This window comes from Furipterus horrens, unplaced genomic scaffold (genome assembly GCF_987537825.1).
Source record: "Furipterus horrens unplaced genomic scaffold, mFurHor1.1.pri manual_scaffold_1, whole genome shotgun sequence".
Lineage (NCBI taxonomy): Eukaryota > Metazoa > Chordata > Mammalia > Chiroptera > Furipteridae > Furipterus > Furipterus horrens.
Window position 1 is genome coordinate 56,167,712 of NW_028327171.1, and position 19,235 is coordinate 56,186,946.

Here is a 19,235-nt window from a genome sequence, read left to right on the forward strand (position 1 = left end):
GTCATGGTTAGCCCCCTTGAGAACTAGTCCTGGGAAAGGGGACAGGAAGTAAGGAATAAGGAGAGCCTTGAAGTAAATGAGAAATAACTAGAAAATGAAATGTTGGGGTGAAAAGCATGGAGTAGAGGAAAGAAATGTATGTAAGTGTGTTAAACAGAGACATACACAGAAAGGAACTTGGAAATTTATATTAGTTTTGTCTTATTATGAACATGAAAAAGAACATGTTGTCCCAGCTTCACACTCTAACTTTTTTGTCTCTAAGCATCACCGAAAAATCCCGCAAAAGGCTAGAGATGCAGCATTAAGAGGTAAAGTCCCAGTGTCTTCTCTCACTCCCCTCCACTATGAGCAAGGTTCCATAGACTGGGTCCCTCAAGTTGACAAATTCTCCCAGCAGAATTTCTTGGGTGGGAAGTCAGAGCCAGGGATTGTTCCAAAATTCAACACCTCTGCCCAGGGAGTGAAGAATAAGGAAGTAGGACAGATGTCCTTAGCAATGCTAGTTAGGATTTAGATAACCCTGTGAAAGCCACTTCAGATCTCAGTCTTTTATCCATGAAATGGGCCTCTGAAGACCCTGCCTCACTCACAGCACGGCTGTGAAGACCTAATGAGGTTAGGTCCAGGACAGCACATCGTGACTGGTTAAGCTGTACTCAGACAGGCATTAGAGCAAGGACTGTTGGGGTTTTCAGTCTCTTCTCGTTCAAAGGCCTTTCGCTGCCTATAGGATGTCCCTGAATGCCCTCTCATTTCATATAATGCGGTCTCCTGGTTTCTCAGCTAGGAGACCTTCCTGGAAAGAAGCTGAGGAGCCATGGGAGCTGCTGTCTTTCATGAAAAGGTGATCACTCGCTCTTTGTAGTGTCCCGGATCCAGCCTGGACTGTGATGATTTCTCTGCTTGGCCTGGGACAGGAATGAGGAGAAGAGGGAGAATGGATGAAAAGTGGGTGACACACAGTGGAGGCTGCAGCCCTGGTTGAGAGGGTTCCCAGGGCAAAGGGGGATCAGACGTCTCAGGAGGGAGGAGTCTCCAGTTCTGCTCTGGGCTAGGCTCACAATGGTCCTAGAACTCAGAATTTGACTAGTGCTTAATTCATAAAAGACCCTACATGGGTTTGTACTCAGCCACAAGACAAGTTAGCCGGCTAAGAGAATGGGTATATAAGTGCATAAATAAGTCATCATTGTCATATTCTCCTTACATCTCCACCCTTTCTAGGGGAGACCCCTAAAAACTGCTGACATTACTTCCCCTTCTGTCTTGAGGAAGCCCAGTTTCTTGTCATCTCATCCGTTTCTTAAAAACTCTAGAGAATGAGATTGGCTCCCAAGAGATGTTGTATACACCTCACAGTCCCCAGGAAGCACAGTTCCAACAAGGACTTCATTCTACACAGCTTGGGAATACTAAATACCTCGCAGTGGCCTTCACCGTCCCAAATGAGATGGAGTCCAAGTTCTACCTGGTCATGAACCTGGTGATTCCCTATCAGCTAACCATTGGCTCCCTCATCATTTGTTCCCATCTTTTGGTTAAACTTCACAATGTAGGTCAGCAGACAACTCACCCACCTCCCAGTCACTCATGGCCCTGTACGCCTATGGGTTGCCTGAGACCATCAGTAACAGTAGCCATGTTTTCTCTTCTAGCCAGAGCTGGCTTCCTCAGGAGGGAAGTGCGCGGCGACTACTGTGTGCAGATACCTCATGCCAAATCTGCAATGCTATGGTGCTGGAGATTAAGCAGTTGCTGGTGGGTGAGAACACTCTGATCTCCCCCACTTCTCCAGCACCATCACAGGGCTCCTCTTCCCTAGAGATTTTGCCCAAATCTAACATGTCTTTTGAGCATAGTCTGGAGCATCCTGCCACATGCTCTCAAGAACTTTCACTTTCACCTGAAACCCCTTCAGCATCACAATTAATGGATCAGGAATATTTAACCCATTCAGTCACCTGGTCAGCTGCCCAGTCACCTGGTACACCTAATATGCAACTTTACTGGGCTGAAAATGTCCATCTAAGACAACAATTTCAAGTGCCAGGTATGCCCCAGCTCCAAGACACTATGTCTTCTTCATGCTTTGAGGGGCTTAGGATTCCAGTAAACCAACAGGAGATAATACAGGAAAACCTCAACCCTGTGTACAAGAACCAAGGTCAGCAGCCTTTGCATCCCCAGGTCTCTCTGCTGACCCTAAACCAAGATATTACTACCATGACACATCCTATAGACTTGCCTATGGTCACTGTCCTGCCTGTCCACCTGCCATTCCCAAGTCCTGAAGTCCTGAGGCTCCTTGAGGCACATGTTAAAAAATGGATGCATTTCCAGAGGTGGGGGCTGCCCAGACGTGTAGAGAAGTCCCTGAGACAGCTTATGCCAAACCTGCCACTGTTTTACCAACCTGTGAATAACCGACCAGCTTCTTTCATCCAAAACGACACTTCTGAATTCTCTGCGGAGAAATTTGCCACCATTTCCTACCAGACGTGGGGTTCATGTATGGCTGGCCAGGCAACCCAGGCATTCTGGGTTTCTGAATGGTCCCTTATGGACCCAATACAAAGACACCACTACCACCAAAACCCAAACCACGTGGCTCTGGCCTTGCCCTCTCCAGCCTTTAAAGATGTAAGTGGCCTCTATCCACTTCCTGAGAAAAAGGTGAATGACTCAGTGCGCCATCTGCAGCAGAAATACAGCCAGCTATTCTGTGGCCTCCCTTCTCTGCACAGTGAGTCCCTGGATGACATATTCTTGGGCTCTCAAGGTCACTCCACAAGCGAGAGTCTGTCCAAGCTCCCCTTGAAGGATCCCCTTTTCCTCAAGGAACATTCCTTCTTATGTCTGTTGCCAAAGACTGCACCCAAGTCAGGCCCACCCTGTCCCACATCATCACCAAATTGTGTCATGCCATGTGACCATCCACCAGTTCAGGTCCATGTCCCATTTCTGACTCTGGCCCAGTGTGAAGCCTTAGAGGGGCACATGCTGCAGAGGCAGCTGCAGCATCAGTGGAGTTTGCCAGCTGTTTTCCAGAGAGCTCAGCACACCCAGACCCCTGTGCCATATAAGTCTTGTGACACAGCCCAATCTCCTGAAACTCCAGGAAAGCCCAACTCCCTCTGCACAGATGTGGACTCCCGAGAGCTGCTAAAATTTCACCTCCAGAGGCAGCTGAGTCACCATCGCTGGGGCTTGCCCCCAAGGGTCCAGCAGTCCTACCAGTTGCTCCTGTCCCCCACTCACCAGCAGACTCCATCCCAGAGCTGCACAGCCCTAGCCAGTGTGAGTGTTCCCCAACCCTTGGCCCTAAAAGCCGTTGATGCTGGTGACCCTTGCTCACCGTTTGAGGACCCAGTCCGCATACCACACTTATTTGACCATGTCAAGGCAATAATGCAGAGCCACATTGACTCCAAATGTGGGCAGATTCACGAGGGCAAGATCCCTGCCCAAGTCTATAGGTCTTATGAGTGCACTACTCCTGGAGGCCTTGAAGTGGCTAACTTCACCTGCATCCCAGAAAGCAAACCACTGGAGCTACAGACAGCAATCGACCCTGACCTACAGCAGAAGGCTATACCTCGGATGCCAGCGTCCCTTGATCAGCAGCAACAGACCTTCCCAGAAGATGTCATTGAACATCCTAAGCCAGCCCAAGCCCTGTCCAAGGAAGTCATTGAGAAACTGGAGACAATTTTATGCCACAAGTATGCGGCCTTCTTGTCAGGGCTGCCTTCTCTTTATTCTGTGGGTCCCTCCAAGGCTGTGACCTCAGAAATACCTCCTCAAGCTATAATCACAGAGGTGGTACCTGAACCTGTCAAAACCTTAACAGAACCTCCAACTCGGGTGATCTTACCTGAAGAGCAGTGCATAAGGCCTGGACCATGCTTTCAAGGTGCCAATGAGACCTGTGCAGACACTGCAGACGATTTTCAGCCTAAAGTGCCAGTGGAAGGAATGATTGAGATGGAGCCTCGAGAAGGACAGACAGAGTCCGCTAGGCCCTATCTACTCAAGGAATCCCTCTTGGCCAAATTAAATTTCCATCTGAGAAAGAAAACCCTAGAGATACAACGGGGAATTCACACAAAGGCAAGGGAGTCCAGGGAACAAACTGGATGCTCAGTAACCACACTCCCACAGGCATCTCTTGGGAGTTTAAACAACAAAGTAAAAACATTGCTCCAGAAACTGCCCACCCCACCAAACACTCCCCATGCCCCAGATCCAAAATGGCTCTACCTTAAAGAACAGCTGGCCCTTGAGTTAAAGGCAGTGCGGCAGAACCAGAAGCAACCTAGTCGCCAAGCAACACCCCATGGCTCTGTCCATGGGTCCTCCAAGATGTCACAACCCTTTGGGGCAATGACAGAGGGCCAGGTCTTTTGTGTTCAGTTGGAGGACAGTGTGAACAAGCCCAGCCTGGAGGAGCCTTGGGGCCCTGAGTCCCAAAAACCTAGCAAAAGCAAATATTCAGCTCTAGTTCACATACTGGCTAAAAAGGAAAAGCATTCAGGGAAACCACAATTGGCAGGAGACCAAGGAGAAGAAGATGCAGCGTTTGTGACCTCCTCAGCAAGAGAAAAAAGCCACCTTGCTCAAGCCCAGAGGCCAGAAGAGATGCTTCTGAACAGGACTCCCCAAAGCCTCTGGCCACAGAAACTTGGCTTTCACCTTGATGCTCCCTGTCAACACAGGTCCCAGCATCATGCTCAGCTTGAACCCCCAGAGCCTCCTCCAGGAGTCCCTATGGGGGGCGGAAATCTAAGAAGAATGACCTGCAAGACAGTCCCACCAGGCTCAACGTCAGCCTCAAACCAGCAAGGATTCCTGAGAGCGTCCAGCATGTGGGGTTCCAGGTGTCTCCTTTCCTGGGCCATCTCATTCAGCATAAGCCATTGCAGCACCAAACTTTGCAAGGCTGGGTTTCACAGAGGCAGGTGATGCCAGCCCATTGTCACAACAGGCCCCACCTTCCAGAATCGGGCTGGACAAATAAGATGAAATCCTTTCTGCAGCGTATAAACATCAAGGCAAAAGGCAATGGGCAGAGGGAACCCATGTTTTTGAGAGCTGTGAAAATGGCCAATACCAAAAAAGAAAATGTAGAAAAGGGGCTGGCTCCAGCCAAAAGTCCCATGGAGAGAACTAAGACAGAGAAGGAGACAAGAGGGGACCCCATGGCCCAACCTCCCCCTACTGAGAAGCAGGTGGGCCCGTTCTTGGATGTCTCCCATTCCCCAGACAGTAAGCTCCAGCCCCTCTCCTGCTCCAATCACCTCCACTCTGCTTCAGGCTTGGGCCACCCTTGCCACCGCCCTCAGCACTGTCCTCGAGTGGCTTGTGCCATCCAATCAGGGAACCCATCCAACTCTCAGTTCTGTCCTCAGAGGGAAATGCTGCCCTGCTCAAGAACACCCAGCACAATTAAAAGATGTTGTCGGCTCTCCAGAGTCTGCATCCCTTGAAGAGGACTGCTACTGTCACTTTAATTATGTGCAAGTGGGGTAGGGTGCCACCCAAAATACAGTCTATATCTCTAATCAAAGACTTGTCTGTCTGCTCCTTCTCTCCTCTGTGGTGTGTTAAGGGAAGGCATCAGGGAGGCTGAAATGTCCTTCCTGTCTAGTCAGCATTCCACGCCAACTCCTCCCAGCCCAACCTTTTCCTCTATTTTTACTACCTCTCCTTGTGTTCAGTTTCTCCTTCGTTCTTGCCTGAATAAATAGCATAGAGTCTCACATACCCAGGGCTTAGGATAATGGCTAGCATATAGTAAGGCCTTAATAGTATTTGAATCCAAAGTCTGGACTGGGGAAGCAAGAATCACTATGTTAAAACAATAAGCACTATGAAATGTGGCATCCTCTGCCAATAAGGACTCCAGAAAGATCAAAATAAAAATGACCTTGATAAGCATCTTATGTTCAACAATTTAAATACTTGAGTATTTACTCTGTGCAAAGTACTCTAGCAAACACAACAATGAACATGACACAGGACTTGCACAACATAGCTCGTGAACTCATGGGATAGCCAGTGTCTCATGCCCAAATTGTCTAATCAGCATAGATACTTGGATGTCCAATATTCATCTCAAAATAATAAACTGAACTCCTGATTCTCCACCCACCACCATCACCCAATCACACATACGAAACATGCTCCAATCATAGTATCCACCATTCCAATTAAAGGCAACTGTGAATTTTGCCTGTTGATTCCCGGCCACTCCTTCTTGTCAGTACTATCCTCATGCCCACATTCCGCCTCAGGGCCCGATGATATCATGGGAAGCCAAGATAGAATTCAGTCTGACCTCTACCATCTTTCCATGTCTTTAGGAAAATATTGATGTCATCCCTGATGTTTTTTCATAACAATCCACATTCAATCCATCAGTAAATCCTGAGATTCCTCTAACCTGAGATATCCCTCCTGAATTTTTATCACCACACATAGATGTGGGACTAGCCCATTCTGCACCTCTGTCCCTCCTACCAGTCTCAATGTATGTGGTTTCTCTAATTCTGTAGTTGTCAGACTTCTAATCAGCTCGATTTCTGCTGGTTCTGGGTGATGGTTGTTTTATAATTTAGTTGTAATTTTGATGTGACTGTACGAGGAGGCAAGCTGTGTTTATCTATGCTGCCATCTTGACCAGAAGTCTCCTGTTTTGTTTTTAAGGCATACGAATTTGGTAGCAGTGTGTGAGCCTGCGGGTGTGAGGAAGTGGTTGAATTTGGTGATCATATGTGTAAAGTAGGTGCTCTTGAAACACAGTGGGAGAAATGGCAGAGAAAGCTGAGTCTAGATGCATAGAGCATGAGGAAGAAGATGGGGTTTGAAAAGGAGAAAGAGAACAGGTGTGGCATCCTAGCATTTAGCCAGGGACCAGTGGTACATGGGAATGGGAGGGGAGAACTGGGAAACAGACAGAGAAGCTACCCTGAGAGTATGAGATGGACATCTGTTTCGGACACCTCTGCATTCCCACCTTCTGACCCACCACAGAGGAGCCAAGAATGGGAGGAAGCATAGGAAGTGCTATCACTTCCTTATAATGTGGTAGGGGAAACTGTGGGTTGCCCCTCCTTACTGAGTCCTAGGAAAATCCAGAGCTCCCTTCCTACTGATAGACCCCATCACTTAGCACAGTGTGTTCACTGCTAGCAGGATGTAGAAAAGCCAGAGAAGAAACAAGAATGTGTCCCCCTCTGAATGGTTATGCTATGCCTAAGAGATGGGAGTCTAACCCCTAGTGTGGCCTCCAGGATAAGGAGGCACAGGGCCTAGGCCTGCTGAGCCAATACCTTCCATGTGATTTCCGAAATCATCCCCAAAGATCATTGGAGGTCCTGTGACAGGCATATCCTCTCTGCCTGGTGGAGGCTGGACAGAGAGCTATAGAACAAGGGAGATTATAGAGAGGCCCAAAATGAAGGAAATGACCCCAAAAGGTCACAGCAGCAGCAGGTGGAAACACAAGGTTAATGTACACATATCCTAGCCTATGGGAAGTAGGCCCTTTCCCATGGTCCCCCACAGGCTCCTACCTGCCCAGAGCAGCATGGGTTCATAGTGCTGACCAAAGTCCAGGAGCAAAGCATTGGGGACAAAGAGATGAGCTGAAACTGAGACTTTCAGGATTCTCAATTCTCAGCAAAGTGAAAAGCTGAGAAAAGATAGGGTCAAAGCCTATGATTTCAAGTAGAATGTTGTTGAGTCATGAAGCCTTGCTCACCCCACCCCATAACCCTGGCACAACCCCTAGGCTCAAGAGCGGTGAAATATGAATTAAAAGCCTCATGGAGAGCACAAACTCATGAATTTTCTACTGCAGACTGTGTGGCAGGTGCTGGGAATGTACCTGTGCTCGCTTGGAAACGTAAATTCACCTCTGGCCCTCTGAATACCATCATGGTGAATGGCACTGTCCTTCTGAGGCCCTTCCCTTGATCTCTGCACAGGACACTACAGAATTCTATGGAGGGAATTTCAGGCAACGGACCACCTGCAGTGGAGGACAGTGGCTTCTCCACTAAATTACTTCTTCTGTTAAACTCTGAGTCCTATAGGATAGAGACCACACCTGATTCACTTGTGGACCTGCTCACCGCAGCCCACACAGGAAGGGCAACAAACACAAGATGAGCACAGGAATAAACCCTCTGGAGACACCGTTTCTTGCACCATGTGAGCGGGGCTGAGTCTCAGCTCTTTACCAGCTGTACAAAGCCTAGCACTCCACCTGAGTTCGGGGATCCATGTCATAGGCCAGGACTGTCAGAGACTGAAGGACAAGAATGGTTCCTATGCCCACCCCAGGGAACAGAAAGAAAGGGGGACAACTTTGAGTTCAGGTGGGAATATGAGAAATGAGTACACTACAGGTACATAAGATGATGAGGATCTTGTAGTTGAACTTGGCTTCTCTTGACTGCCTGGGCTTGCAGAGGATTGTTCATTCTCATCCACAGAGACAGTGAGGCCAGGAGCCTGAATATTTTGTCTGGATGAGAGCATGGGGAAGATATAGGGTGCATGGCAAGGGGCCAGAGGCAGATCTCTGTTTCCAGAAGGAGGGGTGGGTGTTGCCAGCTGGCCCCATTTTCTGCCTTGTCCCTCTCCTGCACTATAACTTCTCAGGGTCCATGGCCAAGCAAGGCACATATTTGGGGCTTTCCGCAGTGGCAAGGCCCTGGGCAGGGAGCTAGACCCCTGGGGATCCTGATGGGAAACAATTCCTTGCAAAAATAGCACTTGCAGCTGGGGTGCATCAGGGGAAGGGGTAGGGAAAAATGAAAGGCCAGGCAGAATCTCACACACAAAGACACATGGACATAGACATCCAGCCACACAGATGCATAAACAGAAAGACACTAGTTCAACAATGCCACATGGAAACTAGTTCAGAGTTGCAAGAGGCATGTCCAGGAAACAACCTACATAGACTAATGAACACCTGAGTTACATATGCTTTAGTAGGCACAAGCACACATGCAGACACAAAGACAGCCTTGCGCAGCCCACCTTGCAGACCCTCTAACTCAAATGCCATCCAAGTCCATCCTTCAGAGCTGCTCTCCTCCGTAAATCCTCCTTGGCCACCACAGACCAGGACTGTTTATCATTCCTCTAAACTCTAGTTTGTCATTTCTGTCCCATTACTCACCCTTTAATAAGGATAGTCAGGATTCACATGCATACCCCTTGTCTCAACAACTTGGCTTTTTGCTTTTAAAAGAATGTCAAGGTCCGCAAGTGAGCCACTGTCCTCTCCAGCAGCCCCATCCTTCACCTACACATCCATCCTCATCCCCATGAGTGTCCCCAGGTTACTCCAGAGTCCTAAGCCCCCTGATCCTCTGACACAGCAGACACAGACTCTAAGGAAAGAGTAAACCAGACAGACACACTTTGTCAAGATAATGCTGGTGGGTGTTACCCCAATAATCTTTACATGGCCCTAGGCTTACCACCCTCAACTGTAACCACTGCATCAATGCTAATCTAAGCAGAACCCTAACCCTAACCCTACGTAGCTACGCGTTGACTCGTATCTGCAACTGCACTGGGCATACAAATATCACATACTTAGGAAGGTAAGGTTCATTTGTGCTCCAGGAATTCAGAGGCGCCTTAGTAACAGCTGCACAATATCAGAGGAGCTTGCCCCTGGAGGGTCCAAGGCTCACTTGAGAACCCAGGAGCACCAAGGCAACCAGCCTTTTGACCCTTGTTTGCCTGTAGTGGTCCAGCCCACCCAAGCCCTGTTCCAGGAGCGCCCCAGCCTCTGAGGTAAAATTCCTTCCCAGCTCCTGCCTGCCAAGCTGGGAGCATCTGTTGCCCTGGAAGCCCCCACCTGGCCAAGGAAATGAGCCTGGGGTTTGGGGCCAAAGGGCAACTGATCGTTTCCCAATATGGACTTTTCCAGACTCTTGCGACGCAACTCCTAGGGCTGCTCCACCACAGCCTGGCCCAGTGCCTCCCCTATAGAGGTAGTGGGCCTTCTGACACTGGGGGTGAGTATGCGTGAACTAGCACACATCCCCGAACCTTCAGGATCTCAAGCTGGTGGCAGGTGTGTTCATTCTGAACTCACTGCAGAGGTAAGTCAGCCATGTGTACCTCCCTCACCCCTCACTTCTCAGCCCAGGCACCAGGAGCCCCAGTGTAGCACTCCTCTGCACCTCAGCTACCCCGGAGACTATCAAACACTTCCCAGGCTCTCTCAACAACTCACCGAGCCATAGCTTCACCTACAGGACTGGAATTCTTAGGGGGACACTCACATCTCAGATGTGTAGCCATCTGAGCCTCCAAGTCTTTCCCCATTATCTACATTTAGCCTGGCCTGAGGGCCAAGGAAGGGATTTGGCTCAGGACTGTGAGCTCCAAGATATACAGGTGAGGTGCTTTAAAAAATGCATAAAATCAGCTCTAATTTCTAGAAAAACAAGTAGTAGTAATTGTCAAGAACTCTGCGGGGTCTGTATTTTACTCTACTTATTATAACTAAACAAGTTATCTTGTTACTGTTTCATGAATGCTGGCAGATTCCTGCGTTGGATATAAAGAACTTCATTACCGCCTTAGCAAAAGTTTTAATACGATTTATTACTTCAGGTCCCTATGTGCACTAAGTGCCATATTGGTGGCACAGGATCTATGATAGATGCCTGAACATGCAGTGGGCTATGTTATAGGACAGGATAACTGAGGTTTGGAGATTCACTGCTTTTATAGTAAGAAGTAGCAAGGCTGTTCTTTCTCCAGGGGGAGATATTACCTTATCTGTCATGGTCCCTTGCTACAAAAACAATTCTGAGAACTAACTGGGAAACAGTCATAGCTTTACATTCTTGCCATACCAGTAAGAATATACAGGAATGTATAAGGCTTGGTAGGTTCCCTCTCCCAGCAGTAATTAGCAATGGGTAAAAATACATGGCTGGTTTGAGAAAAAAACTGGCTATCAAAGAAATCTAAGAGAGACAGGTTAAAAAGAAACTCAATTCAGAAACCACATGAATTATACTTAATGTTTACTTCTTCAACTGGTAGGTAGAATTCAGTTTTCTGTTTTCTAATCAAGGAAGAAAAGCAATACAGAAGATGGTATCATGGGGACAACGTGAAAGTTGAAAAATCTGTGGTAACTTGAGAAGGACTTGAAGAAAACTTCAGGGAACACGTGGTGGTAAATAACAGTGGGAACAAGAAAGAAGAATAGGCCCACTTGGCAGAATGAAATGGGAAAAATGAGAACAGATGACAACCTAAACTCTTCCCTGGTACTGTTTGTCGAGATGGTCTCTAAGGCGGATTACCCCATGATTCCTACCTCCTGTTGTTCATGCTTTGTGTAATCCTATCCTCTTTTGAGTGTAGCCAGATCTGAGATTTGAGTCTAATCAACAAATGGTAAAAGTGATGGTATGTCACCCTCAGGCCTACATTACATTACCTTACATTACAAAGATTGTCTTCTTGTATACTCACCCTAAAGACTCACCTTTCTGGCTTGATGAAGTGGCCATGCTGGAAAAAGGAGATGTGGCAAAGAGCTGCAGATGGCCTCTAGGAACTATGGGTAGCCCTTAGATGCTAAGTTGGGCACCAGCTCATATCGAGCAAGAAACCAGGACCCTTATTCCGACAAAGAAATTAATTCTGCCAGCAACCTGAGTTAGCTTCGAATATTCTTCTCCAGTCAGGTCTCCAGATGAGAACACAACCCAACCAACACCTAAATTATAGCCTGTGAGACCCTACACAGAGGACCAAGCTGGACTCTTGACCCACAGAGACTGTGAGATAACAAATTGTGTGTTGTTTTAAATCACCGTGACATTTGTGGTCATTTGTTACACAGTAACAGAAAATTATCACCTTGCTGTAGCCTTGAAGATAAGAGAAGTGTGTCAGGTAATAAGGCATATGAGGGCACCAGAGACTTTGAGAGTGTGCAAGACACACTCATCCTCTGCAGAGCACCTGGTAAAAATGCAGTGGGATTATTTACAAAGGCAAGTGGAGGCTGTTCCACAGTATGAGGTAGGGAAGGAAAAGGCATCTAAGGACATGCACAGGAGACTTCCAGCCAAGATGGAGGCCTAGACTGACACGCTCCGTCTCCTTCCACAACTAAGAAAAATTATAACAACCACAAAACCAGTAATAACCAGAAGTTCCAGAAATTAAATGGAAGTCCAACATATGAAGTTATGAGGAAGTGGTGCTCGTCCAGACCGGTGGGAGAGGCGAAGCCAGGGAAGAGAGGTCAAGGTGTGCTGGTGGCGATGGCAGTGTTGGCAGTGGCAGCAGAGGTGGGACGGCGGTAAGCACAGACACCTGTATTTGAGAGTAGGAGAGAAGCGCCTGGGGAGCACCCCCGGCTGCAGACCAGACCTGTCAGCTTGCGATCCCAACGCCAGGAAAGGCAGTCCTCCATTGCCTTGGACTGTGAAGCCCAGAGCGGGTGGGAATGGAGGAGGAGGGTCCAAATCTCTCAGGGGAGAGTGAACTGCAGGAATGCATCTTGGATCCCCACGCCCCCAGAAAATGCAACAGCGTGGTGAGAAGGGTTGCCCGGTAATGACGAGTGCACGGGGCTCCGCCCCTATAGCGTAGGAGGTGTGACAGCCCCACCCAGGAAGCAAAGATAAACACAAAACTGTCAGGATGGCACAGATCATGATAGAGATCCTGGTGACACAGCTGACCAGACAGCAAATACCTAATCTAATGATGCAGCAGATAGGAAATCTTTCTGAGGCACAGTTCAGAGCTTTGGTTATAAGAATGCTTACAGACCTAACAGCAGATCTTAAACAAGATGGGTAAGGAATGAAGGCTAGTCCTGATGAAATGAATGAAAACACATACAAAACTAGTGGTGAGGGAAAGAAAACCAGGGATCAAATCAACAAATCAGAACATAGGGAAGAAACAAACAGTCAACCAGTGCAGAAAGAGGAAATGAAAAGTGAGGAAAATGAGGGGAGGCTCAGAAACCTATGGGACAGCTAGACGCAGGTCAACATCTGAATCACAGGGTTGCCAGAAGGTGAAGAAGAAGGACTACAAATTGAAAAATTATGTGAAAAAAATAATGAAGCAGAACTTCCCTAACTTGGAGAAGGAAATAGACTTACAGATCCAGGAAGCACAGACAGCTCCAAAAAAACTGGACCAAGGAGAAAGAACAACACCAAGGCACATTATAATCAAAATGTCAAAAATTAAGGATAAAGAGAGAATCTTAAAAGCAGCAAGAGAGAAGAAGAGAATTACACACAAAGGGGCCCTAATAAAACTCTCAGCTGATTTCTCAAAAGAAACTCTGGAGGCAAGAAGGGACTGGCAAGAAATATTCAAAGTAATGAAAAGCAAAAACCTACAACCACAATTACTCTATCCAGCGAAGCTGTCATTCAGAATAGAAGGGCAGAGAAAGTGCTTCCAGGACAAAGTAAAACTAAAGGAGTTCATCAGATCTAAACCACTGTTATATGAAATGTTAAAGGGACTTGTTTAGGGGAAAGACTATCAAAACTCTTCTTATACACCTTCAAATACTATAGTAATCAATTTTCCTGAAGCTTCTTGCCAAAGAATATCTACCTATCTATTATCTTTCTATCTATCTATCACCTATCATCTATCATCTATTTTAATTCACAAGTGATCAAAGGATGCTACACAGGCAAAGGTGCTAAAAAAAAGGGAAAGTGACATTGATTTCCAGTAGATATGATTGCGTTTGTTGTTTCACTGTGGATTCCAAGACAAAATAAATGATAAGAACTAATGAGGCCACTCTTGCATCTTGCGTAAAGAACAGATTTTTCTTGCAGATGTATCTGCTCCTGAAGGCTATGGGGGGAAGAGGGCCTGTGAGGGCCTTGTGTGAGGCCTGCAGAGCAAATGCCTTTGTGCTGAATTTACCATTGAGTCTCTTCAGTTATTTGACAGTGCAATTTTGCTCTCCTCACCTCTCACTGCTCTACCACTTCCTAAATTACGCAATATTCTAAGGTATTCTTTACATGAATACATGTGAAAAATTGCAATGTAAGACCATGACAGAATTTCCCTTTAATAATGATGCGTTCTTCTTGCCCTGTGAGAATTGTCTGCGAGCATAGTGGCCCATGGCAGCCTTCCTTCTGACTGGTTGCTTTTGTTATCATGGAGCACCAACCTAGGTCCACCCTGTCACACAGCTGTGCTGTTGTAGCTTAGTTTTGACAGTTTAAGTTATGTATTGGTACACATACCCTGACAAGAAGAAATGTAGTTTGCTAAATAGATTCCTCTAAGAAAAAGAGAGAAGTAGCTCTTGGGACAAAAACTGTAAATATTTTTGAGTTAATTTATTTCTTGTTGGATCAAGAGACATTTCTATGTGATATAAAAAAGGTTTTATAAGAAGCAAAGAGGGAATATAAAGCTGAAACTCACAGACACAGACAGACAACAATATGGTAGTTACCAGAGGGAAGGGGGTGGGAAGTAGTTAAGGGGTCAAATATATTTTGATGGAAGGTGATTTGCCTTTGAGTGGTGGAGAATAAAAAAAGGGGTTTTAAAAAGAAAATTAATAGATGATTTTTATAATATTAAATGTCAATCCTTTACTTATGCATAAATTTTCCATAAAATATTAGTGAAAATAGACTACTATGTAAACACCAACCTCACATCAGTAAAAATTACACATGTTCTGCTCTAGCAGAGGAAATTACTACTCTGTGTATTTATGTTGTTTATACTCTCAGATGGCTCGCAACTCCAGAAAGGCTCAGAACCACAGTGTGATGCTGGTATAGACATACATTGATCATCTGACACAGTAAAGGAGAAGGTCATTTACCTTGGACACATCTTACCTCAAGCATAGATTTATAAAAGATACAATAGATGGTATTTTAAAAGCAGGTTTCAGTTGATAGAACATCCATGTCAGGCTTCCAAAAACAGCAATGACAATAACAACAGGTTTTGGGTCTTTGACCTATTGTATATTTTCCCCACCTCTATGCTCATTAATCACAGCAGAGTTTCCTCATTTTATTATTTCTCTTTAGATTATTTTTTTACTTAAGCAGCAGTCAAAATGACAAAAGCTTAGTCTCATGAGTGAAGTGTGTATTATTTGATATATGGTATTTTAAGTCTGAACTCCCTAACATGACTTTCCAAATAGATCAAGCTACTGACAAATCCTAACAAGTCAAGATTTCCTTTATAAGTTTTTCATTGTTTCTCAAATAAAAGATGAACCTTCAGACACCTGCCCCATGGCTAAAAGAGTTATTTTGGTCTGAGATGTTCTGCTATTCTTTTGGTTTTTCTCATCCCATTCTTCTTTCATGGCCAATCTTATCATGCAAATGGGCTTATGTTTCTAGAGTTTATTTAGTTCTTCCTATCTCTCTTTCCCATTGACTGTAAAGTGTTCAAGTACAAGAAATTTTTCTTCTTTAGTTCTGTATGTTTCCTGTATGGCGAATAAATGCTCAGTAATTATAAACATAAGTAAAAGACCTGAAAGAGGCGCAAGCATTTGGAAGCACACAGTATTGTTGACCTTGTAGGAAAGAGACTAGTAGCTCCTTGTCTGAGTGGTGCTTCATCTCCCTTGTCTCTTTGTGTGTCTGGCTGATATACCAGTGAAGTGGATGAACCTGAAAGTAATTTTCTCCTCTCATGTTGACTTTACTATTATACTTTTATTATTTTATTCCAGATTAATTTGAGTACCTTCACCATACTAAACAGAACAATAAAAACAACAGTAAAATAAATAAGAGTTAATTTCAACAACAACATAGGAACATGAAAACTAAAGTGAAAAAATAAGAACTGGATAACAAAAGTAGTCAGGGTAAATGACAACTAGAAAGCTTAGATTCATTAAGGGGGTTTCATATACTCACTGTAAAGGAATATTGAAAGCCTTTGTGCAAAGAGTCTTGGACATAATTAAACCACTGTTTGTTAAGGCAATTCTTTGAGGGACCAGATAAATTAATTAACATAGGCCATAGCATTAATAAAATCAGTTGGACTTTTTAGGACCTAGGAAGCAAACATTGAGATCTTGAGTAAATATCTCAAGTGGACAGAGTCTGAGTTATGGATAGCATCTCCCAATCTAGGGCTCCCGCAACTTGGATCGCCTGTTCTAGGACTGAGAGTATTGCCATTGAGTGGAAAAGAGGCCATAAACAACAGGTCAGTGATCCCTGGTTGCTCAATAATCCACTGATAACCACCTGCAGGTATATATAAAAAAGAAAAGTCTGGTTTTTTCCTGTCCATACATTTAAGTATGGTAAAATTTACAAACCACTTACAGAGACAGAATGCATAGAGCAACAGGTTTCCTGAATTTTGTCCAATCCTAGGCAGTTTAAGTAAAAGGAAAGGTGAAGGCGAGAGATGTTTGCAAGGAACCAGTGAAATTTCCCCAAATGGAAGGGCAGCTGGGGGTCCCAGAACTGAAAGGTCCCTCCACTTCTTCCTGGACTATCTCTGTTTCTCTTGACCTGTCTATTTTCCCTTTTAGATACTTTCAAGATCATTTTTCTCTGCTTCTTCATGCAAGGGTTACAAATACCAATATGAAGCATGTTTTCCCAGTCCTCATATTTTAATGTTTTTAAAGATTCAGTGTCCTCAGGTAAGTGATTAGAACACATGAGCCTTAAAGCTAACCTCCCAGGAGGGAACAGCTTTTAAATCTGCCTTGAGTTAGAATTTACCCTAACTGAATGGTTTAAGCAAAACCTACTAGGTGCCAGAAACTGACTGTTAGAGAAGGGTTTTAGAGAAAAGGGCAGAGCCTGGTCAGTATTCATAAGGATCTCATTTAATAAATGTAGGACCATCCAGATGTTCAGTGAATAAAGACCATGTGGGATTTTTTTTTTATCCACTGCAGGGAAGAATGAGCAGAAGATTTAGGAATCAGCTTTTATTTCCTCTTTGGTTATGGAGGGAAGAGAAGTATTTTGTACCTTAATGAAGACTGTGCCTTGATCATGAGTGATATTACATAGAACTAATGAGTCTCAGTCATTCCTGTGGAAAGCAAGAGAGGGAAGTTCAAACATACTTGTGAAATTGAAAGGCATGGATAATTGCTTCCATAATCGTTTCTACATGTTTATCTTGTCAAAAACAATATCTGAGGAAAAATTAATAATTTTAATAATGGTTGTCATTTCTTGTTGTGAACATGTCAGTATTTGGCCTTTAGCTATGACATTATACTATCAGCCACTGTAATGACTTAAAAAAAAAAAAAAAGAATAAGACATAGATGATATCAGTTCCCTTTGAACCATCAAAAATGATGAGAGTAGTGGTGATGGTAGCAGCAAGACTTCCTTTTTCTCTCTGTTCCCACAGGGCCTCCCAGCAGGACTTATGTCTTCCTTTGTTACCCTGGGCTCCTTGCTTTTGCTCTCCCCATGGCGCTTGCTCTGGTTTTCATTACTCTCTCAGTCACAACACAGAGGTATGCTTTATGCTTTATACTTGTAAAATGAAATGTAGACCTTTATGGAAATGATTAAAATATCAATTGCATTTCTGAGTCAGACCAACCTACAGCAAGCACATTTTAAGAATTACTCTGCGATACATTTTTCTCTGTCTTCTTTCTTAAGTGATTATTTTACATTATGATGTGACTTTCTTTATTATGCTTTATTTTTGATGACAGTGTTACCAAAATAATAATAGTGTCTGCTCCAGTAATTAACAGAGTAAAAGTTTTTTTTCACCATCCAACCGAAGCATTAATGAAAAGCTGGGTGCTAACTGAACTTCAGTAGAGCTGGAAAGAAAGGCATAGATATCGGTTGTGGAAATCTTACCTCAAAGCTAACTCTGTGTTATGACAATTTGAGAATCTAATAGCTATGTACTTTTTGTTTGGTGCTTCTGTTGTTATGAAAAATATAATGAACCTTTATTATCCTGTTTCTTGTTCAGTTCCCAATCTAATTTTAATCAGCTACATGATAGGGACCTTTTCATACTTCGTTCATCATTACCTCAGCTGAGCACCCAGCAGGGGTTCAATAATTGTGTTGATTGATTGATATGAACTAATAAATACATATTATTATAAAAAGGTTTCTTGGGTTTTCAGTAATACTTATGAAAGCTCAGTGTAGTATAAAAAATAGTTTTTTTTTTCCTTTTCCTCCTTCCCTTTCTTTTCTCAGTAACTCAGATGTGATTTAAAAAGGTGTCCAGATATTAGAAATAGGGAGCCAGGGTGGCCCAGAGGTCTAGCAGACAGAGGTCTAGCAGGGTGAGAAGGACATTTATCTAGGAGAGTGGCCCAGCATGATTATTCAGAGCCTGAACAGGGTGAGGGAAAAATCCATGTGGAAGAGGGTATCAGCATCTGAATAAGTTGAAGAGAGTGTCCTGAGTGTGTTAGAGGGAGTAGCTGCCATGGGGAGTCAGAGCTCAAGATGGGTGAGGAGAACATGAATGTTGGCTTTTAAGTCTCTGGGTGGGGAATGGGTGGTGGCAAAATGGGATATTTACTCTATTTAGAGAAATTGGTAAAAAAAATACATATACTAAAAATAATGGGAGTTAGTTTCTCATGGTTGGGAAAGGGAAGGGAGAAAACATAAATGAGTCCTGGATTGGATTTGACAGTATTGGGGTGAACTCATGGCTTTTAATAAAAATTTATAAAGACAGATAACTATAAAAATGTAGTTATGTGTTTATACACACTGAATGTTGATACATGTGTGTCTGTAAATGTGTTAAGTGTACACACACATATATTTTCTAGCTATGTCCAATGAGAGGAATTTAAAACAACTATTCTCCATGAAAAAGACTCAGGGGTCCTTTGAGAAATGCTGTTTTCAGGCTGGGGGCAGAGGACATTTGATAAGCCTAAATCATCTTGTAGCAGGAAGAAAAAGGACTCAATGCTTTGTTGGATGGGTTCTGACAGGCCAAACCAAGTTCAATTTGAGTATCAAAATAATTAATGATTTTAATAGACTATAACCCATTGGTAGACTAGAAAACCTTGAGTCTATGATAATAAAACTAAATAAATGAATACACTAAAAGCTTGACAAGGAACAAGATCTCTATATCCCATGTTAATCAAGTGATCAAAGTGAATATCATTATCAATGTAACAAACAAATTATATT

The 19,235-nt window shown here is 44.3% G+C and overlaps 1 pseudogene; it reads left to right on the forward strand.

Annotated features, from left to right (window-relative positions):
• Positions 1 to 1,593: 1,593 nt before the first annotated feature.
• Positions 1,594 to 4,965, forward strand: LOC150021146 (protein SPATA31F1 pseudogene; annotated as a pseudogene).
• Positions 4,966 to 19,235: the final 14,270 nt, after the last annotated feature.